The sequence below is a fragment of the Schistocerca piceifrons genome, chromosome 2, assembly GCF_021461385.2.
Source record: "Schistocerca piceifrons isolate TAMUIC-IGC-003096 chromosome 2, iqSchPice1.1, whole genome shotgun sequence".
NCBI classification, from domain to species: Eukaryota; Metazoa; Arthropoda; class Insecta; order Orthoptera; family Acrididae; genus Schistocerca; species Schistocerca piceifrons.
In genome coordinates, this window is record NC_060139.1 from 788,328,390 (window position 1) to 788,356,058 (window position 27,669).

Genomic DNA, 27,669 nt, shown 5'->3' on the forward strand with positions numbered 1-27,669 from the left:
TTTAATCCTGTCTTGCGTTTCCTTTGACCAGTAGATCCGCAGAAACGCATCAACAAATTCCTGATAAGTCTGACACGTCGCTGTCACACCACGCATCTGTTCCGCGGCTTGGCCTTCGATGTGTCCACACATGAATTCTAATTTTGCCAGGGTTGGCCATGATGACGGTAATGAATTTGTAAATTGCATCACCCAGCTCCTGGAATGCATCGATCCTCCATTATCTCTGAACTTTTTGAATTTTAATATCGACGGGAAGTGATTGTGATCAAAATCCTGTCCGATCCTCGCACTGGTGTTGTCACTCGTTTGCGATTCTTGCACGTCGGCTGAGTGTCCTGATCTACCTTGCTGATAACTGTGATGTGTTACCTCTGTATCACAGTGGAAGTGGCATTCAGCATTCACTCTTCTAAGTGGGCTGCAATTAATGGAGCTATTACTCGCTGTTTCTGCGTATGCATTGTTAGTTCCGAGGTTATCACAGGAAAGGAATTCGTAGCGGGCCGCATCAAACCAGTCAGTAGATTGTTGACAAAAAAAAAAAAAAAAAAAAAAAAAACCTTATACTCTTCCTGTTCTTACTACGACACAACCAACAGCTGTACTGCATACACGGCGCACAGACCAGTATTTCCTATCGGTTAGGATTTCTCACACGATTCTCTGTGATAACACACAATTATAAATACTTGGAATTAAAACTAGTTTTCAAGATAAAGTTTTGTGTGATCAGTAGTGCTGTCTTCAAATTTTTATAGAAATCTTACGACACTGAGGTCACCTGAGAGGTTGGTGCATAAGGTCGTATTGGTTTCCCATAAGTTTAATAACAGGTACACATAACAGAGATTTTAGCCAACCATAATATATTCTCCTCCACAATTTACAACACTCTTCCAATGCTGGACTAACTTTTCGATTCCGCGACTGTAAAATGCACTTGATTTTAAAAACTAAGAACTCGTCGAGCCATGTTCGGAGGCCATTTTCAACCGGAAAGGAACTTCCTTGTTCCATAAACAGCAGGAAAGGTGAAAATCTGTGGGCGTGATATCAGATGAATAAGATGAGTGTGGAAAGACTTCACAACCCAACTCCTGTATAGCGTTCCTCGTCAGTCTAGCAGAATACGGACGGGCGTTATCGTCGAGTAGCATCCTTTCACACATTCTTCCTGATCGTTGTTCTTGGACTGCGCCTGTGAGCCGTCTCAGTTGTTGACAATAAATGTCAGCAGTTATGATAACACCTGGGGGAATCAATCCGTAGTACACCACGACACCGTCGCTGTTCCACCAGATGCATGACATTATCTTTTGAGGAAGCGCGCACGTCTATGTACGGGGAGTTGCTGTTTTCTTTGGGCTCATTCATTCCATTCTTTTATTTATGTTAGCATAGAGACACTAGTTCTCGTCACCAGAAACGATAGAGGATAGGAACGGTCAATGCTGTTTACGAACCAGTTGATGACGAACAAGGAGATGCACATATGTACATCCACCGATTTTTGTTAGTTTGGCTTAGAGCATTCGATACACATACATCCGAAGTTTGAACCTCCCCCATTGCATGAAAATGTGGAATGATCACAGTTCAACACATTTGTGTATCATTGTGGATTAATAAGTTTAAAAAATGGCTCTGAGCACTATGGGACTTAACATCTGTGGTTATCAGTCCCCCAGAACTTAGAAGGACATCACACACATCCATGCCCGAGGCAGGATTCAAACCTGCGACCGTAGTGGTTACGCGGGTCCAGACTGAAGCGCCTAGAACCGCACGGCCACACCGGCCGGTGATTAATACGTTTAAATGATCTTTATCAAACATGAACGAGGAGAGTCAGTACTGTCAATATGATGCCCCTTAAAACTAGAAAACCATTTTCCTGCGGTGCTCTGTCCAGTGGCATTATCCAGATACACGGTGCAAATATTTCTGGCTTCCTCTGTTGCTGTACCCTGTACTGAACTCCAACATAAGAATATGTCGGAAATGTTCCGATTTCTCCACTTCGCACTCCGTTTTCTAGCTGTGACGGCTCTACTCATTATCTTCAGATGACAAATTGACAATATGTCAAATGGAAATCGGCGTTTGCGTCATTGGCTGGGAGGCCCCTTACGGGGCAGGTCAGGCCGCCTTGGTGCAGGTCTTACTTATTACATTCGACGCCACACTAGGCGACCCGCGCGTCGGATGGGGATGAAATGATGATGAAGGCAACACAACACCCAGCCCCTGAGCAGAGAAAATCCCCGACCCAGCAGAGAATCGAACCCGGGCCCCTTAGGACGGCAGTCCGTCATGCTCACCATTCTTTATTGTTCGTTGCGTTTGGTCTGGGCGGACGTCACAAGACATCCGTTCAAGTTGATCGTTGATTCCTTTACTCAGTTTTTTTATTACAGTGTGCGAGCAGCCCTCAGACCGAACACGCTGAGCTTACCGTGCCGGCTGAGCCGTGGCAAGGTGCCTTACACCGCAGCTATCGGGGCGGACAATATGTGAAATCAAACCGTAGCAGTGAACTACAAATAAAAAGTGACAACCGATAAATAAACCCGTAGCAGAGGGAATAGCAACATGCAAAACAAAAATGCTACAATTTATGCTTACCTAAAATCTATTTAGTGTCGGTGACTTGTTTGTATTCTGAGGTGGAGTAGATGGGTGAGGGTGAAACCTAGATGATCACCGAACTCAGCTTGCCCGTTCGACAGATGGATCACAATCAACAGTGTCACATGCCCTCACTTCATCGTATATTTCAGAGAGGTTTAGATTTTGCCCACGGCATTAACACCGAGTCTGGTAACGAAGAGTTTTTCGCCATCAGCTCGCTTCCCTTTACTCCCCAAATACTGACGTTGGAAATTTCTTCTACAAAAAAATTCAAACCGATTGCCTTGGAGTAAAGCGCCATCAAATAGGGGTGTTGTGGGATTGAGTATTCTGACATCCTACTGAGCGCATGTGGTTTCCCATCGAATCAGATGGGACTTAACTTCTGAGGTCATCAGTCCCCTAGAACTTAGAACTACTTAAACCTAACTAACCTAAGGACATCACACACATCCACGCCCGAGGTAGGATTCGAACCTGCGACCGTAGCGGTCTCGCGGTTCCAGATTATAGCGCCTAGAACCGCTCAGCTACTCCGGCCGGCTGCGACGAAGTGTTCTCGTTGTCATCGTAGCCATGTTAAATGTTGCTAGGTGCAGTGCTTAGTTCTTCAGTTTTTATAACCTGTACTTCATTCCTACCACGTCCACAACAGGGAATCAGGAATTATGGACGTCACCACACTCCATCAAGCTGAATTATTCCCCCCTGTTCTCTGCTTTGGATACAGACTCGATGTCTTCAGTTGATACATCCACCAACGTAATGGCTCCACATTCTCTTGTGTCTGCCAGTCAACATTAAATATTCATCTTATGGGACAAATGGCTCTGAGCACTATGGGACTTAACATCTGAGGTCATCCCTAGAACCTAGGCCTAAGGACATCACAAACATCCATGCCCGAGGCAGGATTCGAATATGCGACCGTAGCGGTCACGCGATTCCAGACCGAAGCGCCTCTAACCGATCGGCCACAGCGGCCGGCCTGTTCATCTTAGAGGGCTAAGAGGTAGAGCACAGTTGAATAAGGGTCAAAAAAGTTAAAGCTCGCCTAGAAAACCGAAAAATGACACTTCATAACTCCACATCAGTGCACGGGAGCACACTTGCAAACTTATTCAAAGCTTTCCGCAGAGGAAAGAGAATACTCATGCCTGAGGATCACACTCCCAACTTCATGCACTCATCACCTCCGCACCATCTTTCCCACATCCATTACGACCGCCCACCGTCTCCTCGATATCGCGAGCTCTAGAGTTGTTCGCAAGAACGTTCAGACATTTCAGCCTCTGGAGCAGAATGCACATAAGTTCACTGGCAGCATCCTTCTTTCTCCTAACAGAATGTCTCTGGAAGGTGATGCTTCCTGCCACGACTATTCTAACATTTCTTTTAAAGAGGTGCTGGAAGACATCTGGCGTCATGGAAAAATACAGGTCCTAGCGGCCCAGGTCACTACCTATTTACGGGGAAATAAAGCCAGAGTCATTATCTCCAGGACTAACGATGTGGAAAGCCCGAGCCATCATCTCCTGCCTAGACAGGAGGTGGCCCAGAGATTAGATTTAGGGTCACCGTGTGTGGCGTAAATTGCTTAAATCGACGCCACTTTGTTTACTCTCAGAAGGACATGGTCATTTTCCTTCCTGCTCGTTAACAGCACTTTAAAAATCTTCCTACGTGTTAGATGTTTTTCAGTCTTATTAGGTCTACATCTTTGCTACGCCGTTTTTCCTCGATGTTCGAAACTTTATTGCGAAAAACTTACAAAAAATTGCGGAAAACTTAAAAAAATTTAAGCCGTCACTGGTCACTACTTCCTCCGAATTTTCGGGTAACATACAAACCACGGGCGGAAGACCTGGGGGTCTTTTGAGGAGATTCACGAATTTACCTAGAGGCATGTAAAAATTAAGAAAATTCTAAATTAATTCATAGCTTGGTTATTTAATATTGTGTGTACGAGAAAGTGGCCGTTTAGAGACAGCTGCCGTGTCCATAAGGCGGATATATAAATACAGCCCGAGATTCACGACTAGGCATTCTGAGCCGAGATGCCAGCGCGTGCAGACGGTAGCGACCAAGCGAAGGGTGTGGCGGATCGCTGATCGCTGTCCAGCCGAGCTGCCCCCCCCCCCCCCCCCCACCCCAACTACAACAACCCGGCAAATGGCCACGAGCTAGCAAACGATCTGGCCATGGGAAATCATTATGTGGAGGTGGAATACGCCGCTGACGCGAGTAGCTTGGGGCCGGGGGGGGGGGGGGGGGGGAGGCGGCTGTCGTTTGAGCTTGCTCTGGCGGAGCCTGCTTCCTGTCTGCTACCTACGATGGACCACGACCTGGACATGGATAACAAGAAAGGCGACATTCCCACTGCGTCGACGAGCCGTTAAGCAGACCCAGCCTTGGCTGGCGAGGCAAGTGGCGCGGCTGGCACGTCCCGCCCGCCACCTACGGCAAATCGGTGTACGAAGAGTGGCGCCAAGAAATCACGATGGCGCTTTTTGACCGCGAACAAAGGCCTGCGGTTAATGACGGTAGCACGTGTTTTGGACGTTGGAAGGCCGCAAACACCCTCACCTACCCTCACCAAGATTAGGGGAGCTGCATTGGGACGACCTGTGGCCGAAACCAGCAACGGCGCCCCGAGCGACCCCAACAATGGCGGCGCAACAGCAGCAACGGAGACAGACAAGCATCCCTAGTGCCCAAAAATCGGGAAACCAAGACGAAAACTCGGCTCCGGGTCGCACCTGCCGATGAATTGCACAACGCTTCCGCAAAGCGCCCCGCAGCCGGCACCTCCAACAGTGCACCAAGAGGGCGCACACAGCAGAAGACTTCACGGAAGCGGACCTAGGAAGAGCTTCCAGGAAAAGAGGGTGGGCAGTGCAGAAGTCACTGTGGAGACATTACGGCTCAGAAGAGGACGTCCACAGTGCTTCAACAGCCAACGCGTCGACCGTATTGTAAAGTACTGCCAGTTGATGCCGCGCTGCGTGAAATGCGCGTGAAACAACGCCAGCAGGAGGTGTCCGCTCGCCAGAAAGGACTCCGCGACCTGTTTCAATTACAAAGAGGCTGGCCGAGCGGTTCAAGGCGCTTCAGTCCGCAACCGCTCTACTGCTACGGTCGCAGGTTCGAATCCTGCCTCGGGCATGGATGTGTGTGATGTCCTTAGGATAGTTAAGTTTAAGTAGTTCCAAGTCTAGGGGACTGATGACCTCAGATTTTAAGTCCCATAGTGCTTAGAGCCATTCGAACCATTTGTGCAAAGAGGCACATGTTGCTAACTACAGGGGCAGCAAGGCCTTCAAGAGAGCAGCAGCCAGGAGGCGATATGCGATCTGCTGGCCTGTGCAAGCGGGCAAAAGTTTTGCGGCGGCTGCCGCTACACCTGCGGCACCGACAACGAGATCAGCCCAGAGACCACCCGCCCCCTCCCCCCTCGGACGTCTAGGGGCGCGGACGGCGGAGACAGCAGTAGGCGCCCGCAGGAGGAGCGCCAGCAGCAGAGTCCACGCCAGCCAGGGCAGAAATTCGGCGCGGTAGACTGGAGGGCGTCCAAACAACGAACCCGCCGCTTCTACGCCTGCCTAGCAAGCCCTGCGTCCACCGACACAGTGACCGAGACGCCAGTGAAGCTGCAGAGCTGCACGAAATGCTCCGAGAATTCCAACAGCTCACACTGCAACTTCCGCATAGTGATAATATCTGCCCTGATTGCTGCCAACCAGGCCACCACCACACATGCAGCCCCTGCCCCGCATCATGGCTAATACGCCAATACTGGGGCTCACCGTTTGCGTTTGGAATGCGAACAGCATTCGTGACCAGGCTTGCGAGTTTCGGCAGTTTCTGCGTGACGAGGCCGTCGACGTCTGTCTCGTCACCGAAACCTGGCTGCAGGTGCGGGCGCCAAACTTCCGATGCTACCGCACCAACCGACAGACGGCGGTCGGCGGAACAGCGGTGTACGGGAAGACATCACTACGCCAACCACACTCGAAGCTAATGGTGTTGTGGTCAACACCTCAGCGGGCAAGGTGAAGTTAGTGACCGCGTATCGACAACCAGGACGGTTGCTGCAACCGCGAGACTTCCACTCGCTGTTGTCGGTGTGTGGCAACTTGTTCATCGGCGGCGACTTCAACGACAGACACCCGGAGTGGAACTCCCGGGTGACGACACCTAGTGGAAGGAGGTTACTGCGAGAGGCCCAACAACACGACGCCATAGAGGTGGGGCCTTTTGACTCCACACACTATCTCAAACGCGGTTGCATCGACGTCTTGGACGTCGCTATCGTCAAGGGAGTTGCACATGACGCCATCGCGACCAGACACGTTCCACTACCGTCCGTTAACGACCACCTTCCTGTGATCTTCGATCTCACCACTGTCGCACCACCGGAGGGCCGCAAGCAGTACAGCAACGTCGACTGGGACCACTTCCGGGACCACCTAGAAGAGACAGTCACCGCCATGCCTGACCCAGAGGCCGAGGGCGCCGATGCGGCCCTTGCCGCATTCGCGTGTCTGGCGCACGAAGCAACAGCAGTAGCATCCAGGCCGCGTGAACGAAGACGCCATCGGGCACACTCCAGGCAGCTCCCACCAGACATCCCCCAGGCCATCTGGGAGAAGAACCGTCTGTACCGGCAGTGGCAGATGACGCGACAGCCGGCAACGAAGGCCACAATCAACCGTGTGCGTCGCGAAATTATGTACGCGACTGCAAACCACCGGTACCGCGATTGCGCCGGCAGAAATTCCACTCTCCGGATAGAAGGTGGAACAGCTGGAGGATGACAAAAAGCTTCCTGCAACAACGCCAGTGAGTCCCGCCGCTACAGGTCGGACGTGACGTCATCACCGAGCCTGACGCCAAATCTAGCGCGTTAGCCGACGCCTTCACCGCCAATTTCACGCAGGTGGAGGACGTCGTGGAGGAAGAACACGTCCGCTTAGTAGAGCGGCGCCTTCCTGTGTATCTGGAGCACAGAGAGGTGGGCGATGTCATCGCAGAAGTGACAGAGGATGAGGTCGCGCAACAACTCGCTCGCCTTCAGACAAGGAAGGCAGGAGTGTGCGGCGTCAGCAGCGAGCTGCTGAAGATGCTGCCGCCGAAAACTGAGCGACAACTGAGGAGGAGCTTCAACTCCGTGCTCGGGACCTGCAGCTTCCCATCTGCATGGAAACATGCGGAAGTTGTAGCTGTCCCCAAAGCCGGAAAAGACCTGCGCTGCCGCAAAACCACCGACCCATCAGCCTGTTGCCCACAGTCTCAAAGGTTTTCAAGAGGCTGTACGTTAGGAGGCTCTGGCGACACGTCGGGGAGGAAGACCTACTCCCTGTAGAGCAGTTCGGCCGCTCTACACAGCAGCAGCTTCTCCGAATGGCACAGCAGGCGGTAGGTGCGCTGGAACGTAGCGAGTATCTTGGGGTGGAACTCCTGGACGTTTCCAGAGCCTTCGACAGCGTGTGGCACTATGGCCTTGTGTACTTATAAACTAATTACACAAGGGCTACCTGTATCACGCGCCAGCCTGCTCAAATCCTTCCTGAATGGGTGCACCTGCCACGTGCGTGCCGACTATAGGACGTCGACAGAGAGTCCCATTGCGGGTGGGGTACCGCAAGGGTCCGACATCGGCCCTTTGCTCTGCTCCCTATACATCTCTGGCGCCCCGAAGAGGCAGGGTGTGCATGTTGCGCTATACGCTGACGACACGGCGATATACGGAAGAAGCATCAACGCCAGGCTATTGCATCACCACTTGCAAACGGCTTGTGATGACTTTGGAGCTTGGGTCACCAAATGGCAGTTCAGGTTTAACGCAGCCAAAAGCCAGGCGTGATCTTCACAAGGAGTAAGATTCTTGCCGACCTGCAGCCACTCAGCAGCGTGGGAGGCCCCATCTCATGGTCGAACAACGGATGCTACCTAGGTGTCACTCTGGACCGGCGGCTGAGGCGCACATCAGGGAAGTAAGGGGTAAAGGCTTGGCAGATAGCGCTTGTTATACCCCTTACTCAACCCAGCGACGACCCTGCCCCCACACTGCGGCATTACCCTGTACCTGACACTAATCAGGCCAGTGTTAGAGTACGCTGCTGTGGTGTGGGGCAGCGCGGCAGACACGTCAATTGAAAAGCTGCAGACGCTCCAGAACAAGGAGCTTCGGTTAGCGCTTCACCTGCCATTAGACTTCAGCACCGGAGAACTCCACAGAATGGCAGGAGGACCGCGCGGACGTCGGAGAACACCCTCGTCCGTGATTTGGACAACCAAGTGCACTGGCACCCGACCACAAGATGGCCAAGCGTGTTTCTGGTGTAACGGAACGCCACAACACGAGCAAAGAAGACCTACTAGCAGCCAAGCAACCATTCAACACCCCCCCCCCCCCCAATGGAGAAGTAGGAAAGGCGTGATCAGCCCATCCTACAACTCACCGGAGCATGGAGCTCCGTGAATTTGCGATGCGATGCGGTGCGATGCGATGTGATGCAAGACCAGGCTTCACTTCGCACCCAGCCACTGTATGATTCGCGTCAGTCAAACACCGGAGGGCACGCTGCCTCGGGTGACGTCAGAGAGAGGCTGCTTGAAAAATTAGATTTTCAGTACTAACTGATAGTGAACTCGCAAGGACTGTACACCGTCCTCGATCGCTTAGTTTTTTGCTAAAGTAACTGTTAGTGTGCCGCCCATGATATTTACAAATCCGCGTGGCAAGTGGTGACTTATTTCCCACTTCTGAGGCGAGCATTTCATTTATTTTGAGTTATCAGCAGTCAGGGTGAAAGACAATTTGGTAGGAACTTGCCGTAGAGGTCGCCTCTGAGCTGCTAATTGCGTTGTTTAGGATAGAAAGGTTTACTCTCAATATGAACATAATGTCTTTCACAATGTTGTGCGTGTGAAACTTTACTAAATATATATATGAATTAGAACTCTAAATCATCATTTATAATCATAGTCCGAATCCCGCTGAGCAAAAAGGGAATAGAAACAGCTCTTGCAGTGGGCTGGACAAGGATTTGGACGTTTAGACTGGAAACTATGGTCAGTATGTTCTCCATCGCTTTCTGGCTGACCACAAAAATAGTTGCCAGCTCTCGTAAAAAGGCGGCGAACTATTTCTTTAATGGGAACCCGCCGACGTACAATAGGACTTCCCATTTCAACGTCTCCAAGTATATGCTGAAGGGGATTTGCGACATGAGGTCGATCACAGCCATGCTGCAAAATCACTTTCTCATGTCTATCGGTGTATTGTGGCGGTTTGCCTGTTAGTAGTAGGTTCAAACGCATCAATTGCTTTAGATAACGATCTCCTGTGATTGTTTCCGTGGGTTTCTGTAGCTCGGAAAATCCTTTCTCTCCCATCTCCATGCCAGTGTTCGAAGTCCAAATCACCGCTCTCGAAGCGTTTAAGCCATACTCGGCCTGTTCTTTCTCTGATAGGTGGCCTCACATTAGACTTACCCATTATTTTATGAGCCTCAGCCGCAGATTTCTTCACGTTAAACCAGAAAAATAAACTTCCCGGAAATGGTAAGAATTGGGCTCGTTAGCTGAAATATTCGATGGAGAATAGCTTTATGATGCCGTCACAAGTAGACTAATATTCTGATGGCGTTATTTGAGAAAATGCGTAAGCTTCTTTTATGACACGATCTAACGCCTGCACTACCACTTGCCGCTGCTGCCGTCTGTTTGTAAAACAGCAGAAGCGGAGCTGTTGACCTGATACCGATGGGAGGAAGAGGGGTAACGTGAGTCGGTGCCTACCGTGGGAAGTATGCCTCGGAGATGCTTCGCCTGACCGGGGCTACCACAGAAGGATAAAGCAGACCTCAGGAGCAGCCGAATTAATCATTTCAGAGATAAAATGCTTTATCAGACATACATGAAATACGAGTACATGTGAGCGTGTACTGTTTGCGAACAGTTATGAATATGTTCAATTTTTAATGTATTTAGAAAGACCACCATGTTACGAGTGGCGGACATTCACACCAACGAATCAGGACAAAAAATGTACATAGTAGGTTCAGTGGTAAATATTATTATCGTTAATTTATTTTACGACTAGCGGAAGAGTCCTACGTTTCCCAAGCATTTATTTACGGCTGTGCGTTCATGCCCGTACTACGCAACGGCTGGCCTTCTGCTTCATGTGAACGTCATATCTCCTGAGCTATTAGTCACACAGTGACGTAATTTTGCACTTACATTCAGTGGTATATGTTCATACTGTCTGTAAAATGTGTCGCGAATACAGTTGGTAGTAAAGAAGTAAAAATTATTTGGGCATGACTCGTGGTACTTTTACTCCGTGAGCAACTGAAAAGTAGTAATCGATAAACATTTTTCCTTTCATCATTTTATAGGAGTTGCCAGCAAAAAAAATTGGTGACGGTTTCAGATCATGTGTAAGGTTTTTTACGTGTCCCTAAGTCCTCTCATTCTAAAATACTGTATGAATAAAATCTCGGAATTCCCAAGCCGTGACCTATGCGTTTTTTCCACCATCACCCATTTGATAGGTAGTTTGTTCTTAACAACACAGCAACTGTCACCCGACGGTAATACAGTTTCGTTGAAATCGGTCCACTGGTTTAGGAGGAGATGTGGAAATTATACACACACACACACACACACACACACACACACACACACACACACACACACTGTCGGCAACGCCTAAATAAGACAACAAGTGTCTGCCGCAGTTGTTCGATCGGTTACTACTGCTACAATGGTTGGTTATGAACATTTAAGTGAGTGAGTGTGGTGTTGTAGTCGGCGCACTAGAGATGGGACAAAGCATCTCCGAGGTAGCGATAAGGTGGGGATTTTCCCGTAAGACCATTTCGCGAGTGTACCGTGAATATCGGGAATCAGATAAAACATCAAATCTCCGACATCGCTGTGGCCGGAAAAAGATCCTGCGACAACGGTACCAACGACGACTGAAGAGAACCGTTCAAGGTGACAGAAGAGTAACCCTTCCACAAATTGCTGCAGATTTCAATGCTGGACCGTCAATAAGTGTCAGCGCGTGAACCATTCGACGAAATATCATCGATATGGACTTTCAGATGTGAAGGCCCACTCGTGTACCCTTGATGACTGCACGACACGAAATATTACTCCAGGCCTGGGACCGTCAACATCGACATTGGACTGTTGGTGACTGGAAACATGTTGCGTGGTCGGAGGAATCTCGTTTCAAACTGTATCGAGTGGATGGACGTGTACGGGTATGGAGACATAGACCCTGCTTGCTGTTCAAGCTGGTGGAGACTCTGTAGTGGTGTGGGGCGTGCGCAGTTAGAGTGATATGGGATCCCTGTACGTCTGGATACGACTCTGACAGGTGACATGTAGGTAAGCATCTTGTCTGATCACCTGCATCCATTCATGTCCATTGTGCATTCGGACTTGGGCAATTTCAGGGGGACAATGCGATACCCCACACGTCCAAAACTGCTAGAGAGTGGCTCCAGGAACACTCTTCAGAGTTTAAACACTTCACTACTTCAGAAATTAGTGGATGCCATTCCACGTCGTGTTGCGGGTCGTCTGCGTGCTCACGGCGACCCTACACGATAATAGGCAAGTGTACAAGTTTCTATGGCTGTTGAGTGTGTAATATGTATGAATTTTGTTACAGTAACTGCATCGAACAAGTCTATAGCCAGAAATTTGTACAATATCATGTGTCAAGAATTTTTAATTCGCACTACTTCCAGTTTCCTGCCTGGGCCAGCCTGCCTTGTGGCGCTAGCCCTGGGACAGGACGTGCGGTCCGCAGCGTTTCCGATCCTCCTGGCGCGACTCCCAGCCTTGGTAGGACAGCGCGAGAAGAGAGTGCGCAATCATTTCCACCACTTCGAAAGTGGTGCTATCATACCCAAAAGAGTCCTAACGAGCTAAATTGCGTTTCACCTAATTTGCATGCACCCACATAACGTAGCTGTCTTGCAGGTCTTCTAACCACTGTGCAGTACAGTCGTTTGACTACACAAAACGGGCAGCACAAGAGACCACTACAGAACACTATACTTTAAGATAATCAATCCATATGTAAATTGTCACCTCGTTATCGCAAATACTAGGAAACGCGTCATTGAAGAGAAGACAGTCCTTAAAGCTCTCAAACTCAGTTCCATTTCGATAAGAGGCATTTCAAAACCACTGCCACATTCACTAGAATTGGAGTCAACGAATTCCGTCACATAAGTCATTCCAGAAATCTTTCGGCAAAATAAAATATATTTCTGAACAAGAGATTTTTGAGACAATATCTGTACTCCTAGAGTACTATGACAATCGAGGTACTAATGCACCTTAAAAGGTTTTCCCACAGCTGAGAAAAGGCGTTCCTGAGATCAGTGGTTTGTCGTAAAATGGATGTTGAACTAACGCTGAGAGAGCAATTATTTGTGCAGGTGTTTCAATTTTAAAAAAACACGAAGGACTTTTTGGTGTGGATCTGGATCGAAATCAAGCACCTATAGCCATACTAAATAAGCAAAGCTTCCGTGCCTGATCGAGACTCGATCACAGCAACGTTCGTCACTGGTGATTAGGCATAAAGAGACGAAAAATATCGAATTTTTCACCAGTATTAGTTAGAAAGTCTGAACTTGAAAATTTTTTACTCTACATGGAATGCTGCCAAAACCCTTATCTCCCTGTTAACTAACACGGAAGCTGAGTATCATAATTCAAGTAACAAAGTTTGTACATATTTAACCTGAATGGCATGATGTAAAGTTTTGTGACTGAGCCTCCAACATAGCACATAAACAGATTGTTAAGTAATTAAAATCTGATATTCTATAACTGATTTATTCACCTGCAACGAGATGTTAGAATTTGAAGTGAGGATACAATTTTTTTGCCTGACCGGGAGTCGAACTCGTCACCTACCGACATTGTTTCCCATTCACGAGTTATTTGCTCACCGGCAATGAAATGTGTTCATGTTCGACTTGAAATAACGTCACCTATCGTTATTGTTACAACACATGAATGTGCCTTTCGTAGAGACCTAGAGGTGTCTGCAATCCTGGGGTAAGCGACGGAATGATCAAGCTATATCATTCTGCGTGGTCAGGTACCGCGAAAGAAGAGATTCGAATTCGAATCCCAGTCCAGCACCAAATATTTCAGCGTCTCAAGTCAAATCAAAGATGAGCCCTTTGACCTTGAATACCGCGATTTCTCCTCTGCTATGGCCCAACGTAAACCGGCTCTGCCCCAGTTGGCAGCGAAGGGATGTGACGTTTACGGTTTGAATTCTGACATACGTTGCAACCAGGCGTTCTTTACTTGGCATAATTATATGTGAAGGATATGTGTTCGTGTTTGTTCAAAATACATTATGGAAGTGGGAATCGAACCCATAACTCGTAGTTAAGAAACTAGTATCAGTTCACCAGACAACTAAAGCCAACATTTGCCTCGTTCATGACTGTGGCATAACAAAGGATGCGCTTACTGTAAGAATTAGACACGGTAAAAAAAAAATCAGTTCTCTATTAACTGGTTAACTAACAGCAAGCTCCTGACACCGAAATTATGATAGTCTCATGTTAGTGGGAAGTAAAGACGCTTTTAGCCATCGCAGCCTCGATTCGAACCATTTTGAAATTGTCGCTATTTCCAGAAATTTCTTAAGTCGAGAGATACAATTGCACAGTATGAAGTTACCAAAAACTTCGATTATTATTGCCATTATCGCTATTAACTTCTGCATTCTGCTAGTGCTACACACGTGCTTTATGGAACTATTCAATACTGCTGGTCATTTTCAGCAGTAGCTGCCCAAAAACAGGTAAATATTTAGTTCGCCCCAAATGATTGCGGTGTTCTTTAACAACTGGTCCATAACAACTAGATATTTAGTTCTTTTCATTTCTAGCGAATACTTTCATGTTAATAACAGACATCTCCAATTATACATAGATTATATGAACACTACTTTAATTGCAGAAAATCTACTTCAACAACGTAGGAAAATATTTCAACGTTGCATAACTCACATCAGACTCAGAGCCAGAAGTTCTAACATTGTAGCTAAAACTCTTAAGCATTGCTCTTTCTCACCGGAAAATACGCAGTTGACTTATTGGGTTCTACAGCTACACTGAAACAGTAATTTCATGTGCAAGCAATGCATACGAACTGCAGAATTTAATAGTGCCGTAGCTTGCAGTTCTGCATATTTCCGACCTAAACTGGCTCTCCTTCATATGAGGCCCCAGATGCTGCAAAGTCTTACTGACACCAACAGTCTACTCGTACTGCCAACTTCGTTGTTCGTTTCTCCTGATTTTCCAATCACTGAAATAAAACTCATTCGACCACCAAACATGAGAGGTTATCGTTTCGTTCCTCCTTCCCTTCTGGGAGATGATTTTTGTGGGCAGCAAGCTCCTTCCCATTAACCAGCGAAATGCGGCATAATGTGACCAGTAATCACTTCACAATCCGCTATTTAAAGCTATTAACAACATTTCCTTTAGCATTTTCTTATTCGGTAAATTTGTGAACGTTGCTGCTTAACATGTTGTAAGATTAAAGTAGACTTTAATCTTAAGCAGCAGCATCCACAAATTTAACAAATAAGAAAAGCTTTTGGTCCAGGTACGAAAGGTTTAAAAACAAAGTCTGCACGTCTGCGACATATAAATCTCTTCATCTCGTGACACTGCATTACAGTTTTCATGAGAGGTATCATACCTTGTGTCCCTTTCTCTGTGGAAATCATTAGTGGAAGCCGAGGTTAACATCTGAGGATATGATATCGCTAAAAATACAAAACGATTAACAAACGAACGCTGAATACATACTCAAACAGTAATTTCAGCGCTCTTACAGACTATTGTGATGAAATATATGAACAAACACAGTTGACTAAAGAACGATAGCCGGAGCAACACGACCTGCCTCACAACGTGAGTCCAAATTTGGCCTTTAATCTCTGTAAACGGTGTCATTATTATTACTACTACCTTGATATTCAGAGACAAAATACTCATAAAGAACTAATCTATTAAGTCTTTCTTCAAAGCATGTAATCAGGAATGAATTTTACCTCTGAGGCGTAGAAGAGTTCTGCATCTTATGACGCACTTCGTTTCCTCCTGCCTTGTGAGCAGGTTATTATTTGCGAAATGTTGCAGGTCGAGGAATTAGATAAAGGTCGCATTCTTGATCTTTTTGTACCATTTAACAGATTTACGCACAGATGCAACAGAGCTTAATAGCATATCGGAGTGGTCGATTGCTCCCATATTTGCATTGTGATCAACAACAAATTGCGACTTCATCACTTTTTCGCCAGTCGTCCTGTTTGTCTGTCTCGTGTCATGCATTTCTGTAGTGTTGCAGGTAGTCAACATGAACACTTCTCTCTTATCGCACCACTTGATAGCAAGCATTTCGTCAGTTGACATAAACTCAACTTCTCCTCGTTTCAGTTTCTTTTGTAGCTTCGAAAAGTTGCGACTGTTCCTGCGTACAGTACCACATGCTCCTGTTCTCTGGTTGTGAAGTCAGAGGAACAAGGCTGGACTTGTATACCACTTGTCGACATACAGGGTATGTCCACGTTCAAGGTATGGCTCCATTAGTGTTGCCACAATAGCCGGCCGCTGTAGCAGAGCGGTTCTAGGCGCTTCAGTCCGGAACCACGCGGCTGCTACGGTCGCAGATTCCAATCCTGCCTCGGGCATGGATGTGTGTGATGTCCTTAGGTTAGTTAGGTTTAAGTAGTTCTAAGTCTAGGGGACTGATGACCTCAGATGTTAAGTCCCATAGTGCTTAGAGCCATTTGAACCATTTGTTGCCACAGTATCACCAGATTTCCCCAAATTATGGACTTCAATTTCTATTGTTGTGCTTTTGTACACAATGAAATCCAAGACGTATCCAGTTTTACATTCGCACAACACGAATATTTTGATTCCAAATCTGCTTCGTTTCGAAGGAATGTATCGTTCAAAAGATAAGCGACCTCTGAACAATAAAAGGCTTTCATCGACACAGAGTTTTCTGTGTGTATTAAATGCACTGAGGAACGCCATACGAACTGTATGAATTATTTTCCTAATTTTAAAGAAACTGTCATCTCCACGATTGGCCGAGTTGTCACTAAAATGCTACATTCTCAAAAGTAACATAAAACGGACACGGTACTTAACTTCGCCAAAAATTGGAGTACTCAGAAGTACATCTCTGGACCAATACTCCTTTATTCTCAACTTTTTAACACGAGCCATGAGAAGCCAAGTACCAATGAAGCTATACATTTCCTCAAAACCTGTATCTTTCCAGGTGGATAGTCGAGAACGAACTGATTCCGACGTATTTGCCACGGTGAAAGGAAAAAATCGGTTCCTTTCAAGTGCTTAAATTTCATCAGATCTTCTGATAGAAATAGCATGAAAAAGGATAGAACGCTTGAATCAGGCGCTAGTTGGCAATTATGACCTGAAGATGAGTCAATAAATGGTTGAATTGCTGGACTGAAATCACGTTTTTGCCAATCAAATTTCTCATTCTCACTATGGCGTGGCCTTTTATGGATCGATTCGTCTTCACTTTCAGAATCTGAAGAAGAATTGTCCTGGCGAGCTCTAGTAGGTGAAGTACGTGGAGGTGTATTACTACGAGATTCTTCTGGTGAATCTTCATCGTCACTACATTCACTGAAGATGCCACTCTCACTGTCACTTCCTTGTCTGTATCTCCAGTATCGCTTCGTCAGTGTAACGACGAGCGATGTGCCATTTGTCTGTGGAACTCAAAAGTATCAGCACTCCAAAAATCCTGATGAAACGGCAGATAGCTAAACGACACCACAGAAGCAGACTGCAGAAGATCACATAAACCAGCTAGCACGAATGTCGAACAGCAACTGGGAAATCCGTAGCAGAGTGTTTCCGAGATAGCAGGGACAGCGGCACAGAACAATAAATAACGTACATCCATCCCAGGGAGTGCACGGGACAAAAGAACTTGCGACGGGCCGGCATGCATCCCTGAGCGGCTATTGACGTCCGCAGGCCCACAGGTAGTGCAGCCCGCTGCGGTATAAGCCGTCATTAGGACTCAAGTACCGGCCAGGCCGCAGGGTGAATGCCGTGTGCAGGGCCCACATGAAAGCCCACTTCAGCAGCAAACAAAGTCCGCTGGCCCCGCCGCAAGGTGGAGCGCCGCGGCATATCACGTCTGCACTACTCAAAGGGTTAAAGAGAGGAAGATCCTGAGGAAAATACTAGGATCCATAAGAGAGGAAGACGGTACCTACAAAGTCAGGCACAATAACGGGCTCTATGAACCTCAGGAAGACATAGTCAATTGTATAAAGAAAAGGCAACTGACCTATGGGCACATGACCTGCCTGAACCACTCCAGGCTCGCCAACAGGATCCTCACAGTGACAAATAGGAGAGAGGCTTCCAAACCAAGTGGATCACCTCTGTTAAATCAGGCTTAGAGGAACTGCAGATCCCATTAAAGACAACCGAGAACCGAACTCAATACCGACAGGTGATCCTGCAGGAAATCTTCCCACTGTCTCTCACAGCATATGCATATTCACTCTATCGAAGTCTTTGTCGTAACCTACTAATGAAATACGAGTCTCCAGATTATGCTCTCGTCTCTTTTCAGTTTCCTGCTGCACTATTATAATACTGTCATTCCATGATCGTCCATCAAACCATTTGGATCCTCCAGTAAGAGGGTGTCAGCTATTTTTTGCAGTCACTTATTAATTAGGCTTGCATATACTTTACAGCCAATGGTCAACGTACTTATTCCTCTGATTTTTACAAGAGTTTCTAATTTCTTTTTTATAGAGTCGGGAATCGTCTTCCATTTTCAACATCCATTTAATATATTCAACAGTCTGATTTCTAACATTAATCATTCATATTTCATAAGTTACGCATTAATAATACAGGGTGCTACAGCTTCTCTATTCTTCACCTGCTTTAATACTCACCGTATTTTCCCCCAGTGTAATAGTGTCCCCTTGCTGTATTTCATCATGTTGTTCTTTGTCCAGGTCAGTTTTCATCATTTTAATTTTATCATTCTTTTCCACCCATAATCGTTCATATGTTTTATCCAAGTATCTTTGTCTACATGCATAGTCGAGCAGAATCTTTTCCCCCTTTCTTAGATTGTTTCAGGAGGTTATAAGCCATGTCTTTTCTATTATTTAGATCATTTCCGATGTCATACGTCATTTGTCATTCTATCCTAGGATTCCTGATAGACTTCTCTTATTAATTTCTTAGCGTAGTTATAGTTCTCTTTGCACTGTGCTTCCGCTTCTTCTGAACTGTGCTGTAGATTTGTAGTACAAGTTTTCTGTTCCTTGATTTTCATTCAATATGTTGACACCTTTTCTCCTGCTAATTTTCTTTTTCATCCCTATTGCCTCTGTCACCATATGGGCCACACGTTATTTTAGTTTTACCTTTTTCTACATATATTGTTTTCTGTAAATTTATTTAGTATCTAATGCGTGAGTCTCCCTTGAAACAGGTTTTTTACACTGTCTTGTTCCAGAAGGTAGATATTGTAAACTTAATCTTGGAGTTTACTCTAAGTAATAGTTTTAGATTTAGTTTTAATTTTGTAATTATGCTTTCTACATTTCTTTACGAAAAATGAAATCCTTGCAACAGCAAAGAATGGTAATGACTACATGTATTGTGGAACAATAGTCAAAAAAATCTAAAGAATTCTCTTCTGAACAGTTTATAAGTGACAGCAGACGCAGTCTTTTCGTATTCTGATCTGCGCAAGATGGCTTTCCCCATAGACACATTCTGTAATTAGAGTCAACTAAGGCGTTCTTAATTCTAAGGTGAAATTGTTACTGTTCAGTTTGAAGTCCCCAATCTGAATGATATTTATTTACTGAATTTCATTATCTTGTGAGACTACAGCTGAGGCTTCGGCATATCCCCCCCCCCCCCCCCCCCCCCAGATGTCAGAAGATCCGCATCGGTTGAACTCGCTGGTAGTCAGATTACTCGCCATGGGCTAATACACATTTAATCCAAGCTGAGGTGCAACAAAGAAACTAACAGGGCAAGTTGCCCCTAGCAAGCACTGCCCTGCCCTGGGCGTCTCTCGTGACACTGGCTCATCACGGACCCAGCTGAAACTAGAGAAAATATCACACACAAGACACACACTAAGACAGAAGGAATGAATACGAAAGTAGATGGATTAATCGTGACAGTCACTGACATTACTTGTTAAAGCATTAAATGATTTATTAATTGATGAGCACATAATTAAGACAGCACTGACGTTACATAATTTATGAAAGATATATTAGACGTGCCAGTTCAGCAGTAGATTGAAATATATTACACACATGAGTTAAAATATCCAAGACGACTTAAGCAAGGGCATAACAATGATCGAGTATACTTTTTTATTGAAAATAAAACATACTGCAAAGCATACACAACCATATGAACCTATATGAATAAACACAGAACAGAAAAATTTATTGCATCATCTATTGCTTTACAGCAATAAAACGTATCATGCGTACAAAGCCCATTCAGACTGATAAGAACGATTTCACTAGTAGTACCCTACTAATAATCTTGAAACCAATTTCAAAAACAGGATATTCCAGACCATGCATTAGAAACATACACCGAATGCCTTGCTCCAGTGATCTTGTACTTTGCATCTTATGTGTTTAAATAATTCGGACTGTATATCATTATATTACGTTATGCAGATTGGCCACCAGTGGCGGTAAGGGTTATGACGCGTAAGCGGTCGTAAAATTGTTTGTATACATGCTACCTTTTAAACTGTGACTTGGATATTTTAGTTTTTCGTACATAAAAATTATTCTGTACCATTATGTACGCTAGGGTCATTCTATAGTTATATTGACTGGCCAATGGCGGCTTTAGGAGGTGTGACGCACATGCGTTCGCAAGATTATTTTTTTCTTTTTTGTACATTCATCATTTATGTTGTGACTGTATTTTAATATCAATCTAAAAGGGATACTATTATGGTTATACGTAACCGTTATTTTGTAATTTTGTAAAATAAAACGAACAACCTTCCTTCGGCGCTCTCCCTTCAGCGCCCGCTACCTCCGTTTACCTAACGATGTTCAACGCTCTTGTAATACTGTTATGCTGATAGCAGCACTGGACTGTCGTATGCAAGCAGTATCTTGCACTTAGCCACTCATATAAGCAAACATTATGGTGTTATCATAGGACGTACGTCGTGTGAAATCATTTCGTTAAACGTACTTGTACTTTGGTTCACCTTACGTGATGCGTATGTTTTTGTGACACGGGACACGGGGATACTCTGTCCTACAGGGTGGCTTGATAACGGACAGAAGTCTGAAACCGGTCGTCATTACAATAAAAACAAACTTGTGTGCAACTTTCACGGTTTTATATGAAGACAGTAACTGTTTCGAAAGAACAGATACCAATGATGACGATGCAGCTTCTCTAGAAAGAAATGATAATTAATCGAAACCCTCTGCTGTCAACAGGGGTTGTTGATATACAACACCTGTTGGCAGCTGAGGGTTTCGATTAATTATCATTTCTTTCACGGTTTTGTAATTTCACTGAATCACAGTAAGTTGCTGCCTACTGCTATCGAGCATACGGCAAATGAGTATATAAGATGGTGGCAGCATAATGGTTCCACAGTTTGCGTAGACTACTGATTCTCTAAAATTACCCGAAAAGATTTCTGTTTCAGATTCATGATCCTAAAAGTGCGTAGCACACGTCGTTCAAGGCCGGCCGGGGTGGCCGAGCGGTTCTATGCGCAATATGCGCAACAGTCTGGAACCGCGCGACCGCTACGGTCGCAGGTTCGAATCCTGCCTCGGGCATCGATGTGTATGATGTCCTTAGGTTAGTTAGGTTTAAGTAGTTCTAAGTTCTAGGGGACTGATGACCTCAGAAGTTAAGTCCCATAGTGCTCAGAGCCATTTGAACCAATTCGTTCAATGTCCGTCGGTTTGCCTACTTGACAAGGACGTTGGGACAATAGTCAGAAATTCTCTGAACTGGCGCTTTGTATACGATTTCTTTTACAAATATCACGCTGTTTCATGGAGCCCTTCCAAAAAATTCTAATCTTCCATTCGTCTTCCGTGATACTGTTTTCCCGCAATAATCAATATAGTATTGCTTCTTACCTGTTCTCGTAAATACTCATATGAAGTGTCATGCCAGATATCCACCACTTATCTTGCAAACCGATACTATTAGGTTATTCTCTGTGTTATGGTCGTTATATTCAAATTATCCTTTATCTGAAGAGAACTTAGATTCATCACACGACTTGGAAATTTTGTCCAAGTCTTTCTGTATTTTCTTACAACTGTTCATCGACGATACGTTTCTTTCGTCAACAACATTGTCAGCGAACACGGTTCTAGCAATACTGATCCCATCTGATGATCCATTTATGTGTCATCTGCATGACTGATATCCTTCCTTGGGACACAGCCTCTTTCGCTTCTGTGCAACTTTTGCCGTCTAGTAGGCCTATAAAGAAATAGATTCTATTAGTGAAACATGCATCGAACCCACCACATATTTGCGAAAATGCATGACATGGTTAACTCATGGTACTCAAAGCAGCTGTCATACCTGTTTGATAGAAATAACAAGGAGTATTTACCACACCTTATTGTCCCAAATTCAGAATGCCTGTCGCTACATGTTGTCCTCATATAGTCAACTGTTAGTCCCATATCACTTGGAAATCGCCTAGACCCAGTACGGGAAGAGGCGCTGCTACAGTTCTTAAAGTACCTGGAGTAGTGCGGGGGGACAGTGAAGGAGAAGTTTCGGCCGCTGACTGCTGCCTCCCACGGCGGCGGCCTGTCATTTGGAATTCTGCCCGCCGGCCTGCGGCCATGAATATCAACGAGCGCCTCCAGGGAGTCGCTGCAGACGACGAAATGCTATCACTGGCGGAGGGAATGCCTAAGTCGATACAGAATCGTTCACCTAGCCGAGGTACCGCTTGATATAAAGTGTCGCGAGCACATTGTCTACATTTTCAGTCAGTCGTGGATAAAAAGTAAAATGCGAGGCGTAACTGTAAGTAACATTACATACCAGCACACATTATAAAAGGGATGTACATTTATACACTGATAAATCAAAATGTTACGACCATTGTCCAACGCGACGTTGGAAGACATATGGTGGCGTTACGGGCACGTGACACGGTAGCAAAAGTACACTACTGGCCATTAAAATTGCTACACCACGAAGATGACGTGCAACAGACGCGAAATTTAACCGACAGGAAGAAGATGCTGTGATATGCAAATGATTAGCTTTTCAGAGCATTCACTCAAGGTTGGCGCCGGTGGCGACACCTACAACGTGCTGACATGAGGAAAGTTCCCAACCGATTTATCATACACAAACAGCAGTTGACCGGCGTTGCCTGGTGAAACGTTGTTGTGATGCCTCGTCTAAAGAGTGAAATGCGTACCATCACGTTTCCGACTTCGATAAAGGTCGGATTGTAGCCTATCTCGACTGCGGTTTATCGTATCGCAACATTGCTGCTCGCGTAGGTCAAGATCCAATGACTGTTAGCAGAATATGGAACCGGTGGGTCCAGGAGGATAATACGGAACGCCGCGCTAGATCCCAATGGCCTCGTATCACTAGCAGTCGAGATGACAGGCATCTTATCCGCATGGCTGTAACGGATCGTGCAGCCACGTCTCGATCCCTGAGTCAACAGATGGGGACGTTTGCAAGACGACAACCATGTGCACGAACAGTTCGACGACGTTTGCAGCAGCATGGACTATCAGCTTTGAGACCATGGCTGCGGTTGCCCTTGACGCTGTATCACAGACAGGAGCGCCTGCAGTGGTGTACTCAACGACGAACCTGGGTGCACGAACGGCAAAACGTCATTTTTTCGGATGAATCCAGGTTCTGTTTACAGCATCATGATGGTCGCAACTGTGTTTGGCGACATCGCAGTGAACACACATTGGAAGCGTGTATTCGTCATCGCCATACTGGCGTATCACCCGACGTGATGGTATGGGGCGACATTGGTTACACGTCTCGGTCACCTCTTGTTCACATTGACGGCACTGTGAACAGTGGACTTTCCATTTCAGATGTGTTACGACCCGTGGCTCTACCCTTCATTCGATCCCTGCGAAACCTCACATTTCAGTAGAATAGTGCACGACCGCATGTTGCAGGTCCTGTACGGGCGTTTCTGGATACAGAAAATGTTCGACTGCTGCCCTGGCCAGCACATTCTCCAGATCTCTCACCAATTGAAAACATCTGGTCAATGGTGGCCGAGCAACTGGCTTGTCACAATACGCCAGTCACTACTCTTGATGAACTGTGGTATTGTGTTGAAATTGCATGGGCAGCTGTACCTGTACACGCCATCCACGCTCTGTTTGACTCAATGCCCAAGCGTATCAAGACCGTTATTAAGGCGAGAGGTGGTTGTTCTGGGTACTGATTTCTCAGGATCTATGCACCAAAATTGCATGAAAATGTTATCACTTGTCAGTTCTAGTATAAAATATTTGTCCAATGAATACCCGTTTATCATCTTGGTGTAGCAATTTTAATGGCCAGTAGTGTATGTAAGCGGAACGAATGGGGGATAACTCTAGCGAAGATATGGGCTGCAAATGGGGAAATCCGTCAATATAACCGACTGTGACAAAGGGCAGATTATTATAATGCAGAGCATGTGAACGACTATCTCTGAAACTGCAAAGCTTCATTCACGTGCTAGTGTCGTAAATATCTACGGGAAGAGTTAGGACAGTGAACCTACTGCTAGGTGATAAATGGTTGAACGTCTGCAACTCTTCACAGAATTTAGTGTTCGGAGATTTGTCTGCTCTGTGAAGTGGGACAGATGGTGATCTGTGACATCTCTGCCGAAAGAGCACAATGCTGGTGCACTCAGAAGTGTTTCGGAGCAGACCGTTCATCGTATATTGTTGAACAGAGAGCTGTGCAGCCGACCACTCCCACTGCTACGTGTTCACATCCTAACCCAACCACATCGCCATTTACGATGACAGCGGGCACGGGGCCATTTGGGTTCGGCCGTCGATCAATGGGGCTCACTAGCTCGAGGGTCGTCTCTACAAACTACCAAACTACTTCATCGAGGCAAAGCGGGGGGGGGGCTCGAAACATGCAGCGCGCCACGGACGCAGGCTGGTCGGAGTAGTGTTATGTTACTGTTCACCAGCGCTTGCATGGGACCTTTAGTATTAACTCAAGACACACAGACCACCAGTAGGCTTTCACGCTTCATGTCTTCCTCGAAGGCTATGTCATCCTCCAGCATTGTAATTGTCCGTGTCTTGGAGCTGAAACCGTTCTACAGTGGTTTGAGAAACATTATACTGAACTCACGTTGATGCCTCGAGGGTCAAAAAAAAATGTTCAAATGTGTGTGAAATCTTATGGGACTTAACTGCTAAGGTCATCAGTCACTAAGCTTACACACTACTTAACCTACATTATCCTAAGGACAAACACACACAACCATGCCCGAGGGAGGACTCGAACCTCCGCCGAGACCAGCCACACAGTCCATGACTGCAGCACCTAAGACCGCTCGGCTAATCCCGCACGGTTTCGACGATCAAATTCGCCCAATGTAAATCCTATTGCATCCATCTGGGTCGCTATCGGGCGCCATAACCGCGTACGTCAAACAGTTGCCCGTTATTTACGCGAATTATATGACCTGTGCGGAGACATCTAATGCTACCTACCTCCACAAAACTACCAACTGATGTCGGGTTCCTGATAAGTAGAGTGGTGTATTTCGTTCCAAAGATGGACAAATGGTTCAAATGGCTCTGAGCACTATCCGACTTAATTTCTGAGGTCATCAGTCGCCTAGAACTTAGAACTAATTAAACCTAACTAACCTAAGGACGTCACACACATCCATGCCCGAGGCAGGATTCGAACCTGAGACCGTAGCGGTCACTCGGCTCCAGACTGTAGCGCCTAGAACCGCACGGCCACTCCGGCCGGCAAAGATGGACAAAGAAGTTATTAAACAAGTGGTCATAACGTTTTGGCTTATCGGTGTAAGTAAGTATTTGTGTACGCTACACATCTCCCCCTAAATCAAAGGACCGATTTCAACCAAATCTGGTACACTTACCACTTATTGTCTATAACAGGGGTAGGTGTCAGACTGAAAAAGCAGCGTAGCCCACGACGCGCGAATTTGAAATTTTAGTCACCAAGTATTTGAGAATGGCAGCACTTAATAACTTGCAACAAGCTTTACACACAGATGAACTCTTCTCGGGTGGTCAGCCGTGTGGTGGCGTCGCCTTGTCGCAATGTTTCGATGAGTTTCGTACCCATCATGCTCGAGCTAGAATGTGTAATCTCGCTTGAGAATGACGGGTACGAAACTCATCGAAACATTGCTATAAGACGACACCACCACTCGGCCGATCAACCGAGAGGTGTTCACCAATGGAATACGCCGAGAAATCCAGAAATTGTATTTACATTTACACATAATTTCAAATATTAACGAAACTTTTTCTCCCTAACGACCTGCACAAGATTATGAAAACAAAAGTTTATCGCTTACTTCATTTTCGCTATCCATGCAATAAAACTGCTGCATAAAGCATGACGTTTTAAATTTTTGCTTCTTTACTACTAATAGTATTGGCGATCCATTTTGCTAGCAGTTTTCGCGTATTCCACTTTGTGTACCGGAAGAATTGTATCATTTTCCGACACATAGTTCAGGAGAAACGAAGTCACAAAAACGGAGATGCGTAAAAAACTGCTGCATCAGACGCGACGTGTAAATTTATTATTTCGTTACTGCCAACTCTATTCGCAACAGGCTTCTCAGACGGTATCCACACCCGCCACTAAATGTACCTATAAAAAATATCATTGTAGAAGCCATAGTTCACGAATATTGCGCAGGATTAGCCGAGCGGTCAGAGGCGCTGCAGTCATGGACTGTGCGACTGGTACCGGCGGAGGTTCGAGTCCTCCGTCGGGCATGGGTGTGTGTGTTTGTCCTTAGGATTATTTAGGTTAAGTAGGGTGTAAGCTTAGGGACTGTGACCTTAGCAGTTAAGTTCCATAAGACTTCACACACATTTGAATATTACAGGAACATTTTGGAGTCATCAGTCTTGTGACCGGTTTGATGCGGTCCGCCACGAATTCTTCTCCTCTGTCAACCTCTTCATCTCAGAGTAGCGCTGACAACCTACGTCCACAATTGTTTCCTGGATGTACTCCAATCTCTGGTTTCCTCTACGGTTTTTACCCTCTACGGCTCCCTCTAGTTCTATGGAAGTCATTCCCTGATGTCTCAACAGATATCCTATCATGCAGTCTCTTCTTTTGTCAGTGTTTTCCACATATTCCTTTCCTCTCCGATCCTGTGCAGCACTTTCTCATTCCTTACCTTATCAGTCCACTTAATTTTCAACAGTCGTCTGTAGCACCACATCTCAAATTCTTCGATTCTTTGCTGTTCCAGTTTTCCCAAAGTCCATATTCCACTACCATGCAATGCTGTGCTCCGAACGTACATTCTCAGAAATTTCTTCTTCAAATTAAGGCTTTTGTTTGATATTAGTAGACTCCTCTTCACCAGAAATGCCCTATTCGCCACTGCTAGTCCGTTTTTGATCTCCTCCCTGCTCCGCGCGTGTTTGGTTATATTGCTGCGTAGATAGTAAAATTCCTTAACTTCATCTACTTCGTGACCATCAATCCTGATGTTGGGTTTCTCGCTGTTCTCATTTTCGCTACTTCTCATTACTTCGATTTACTCTCAATCCATATTATGTACTCATTAGATTGTTCATTCCATTCAGCAAATCATGTAATTCTTTTTCACTTTCACTCAGGATAGCAATGTCAACAGCAAATCGTATCA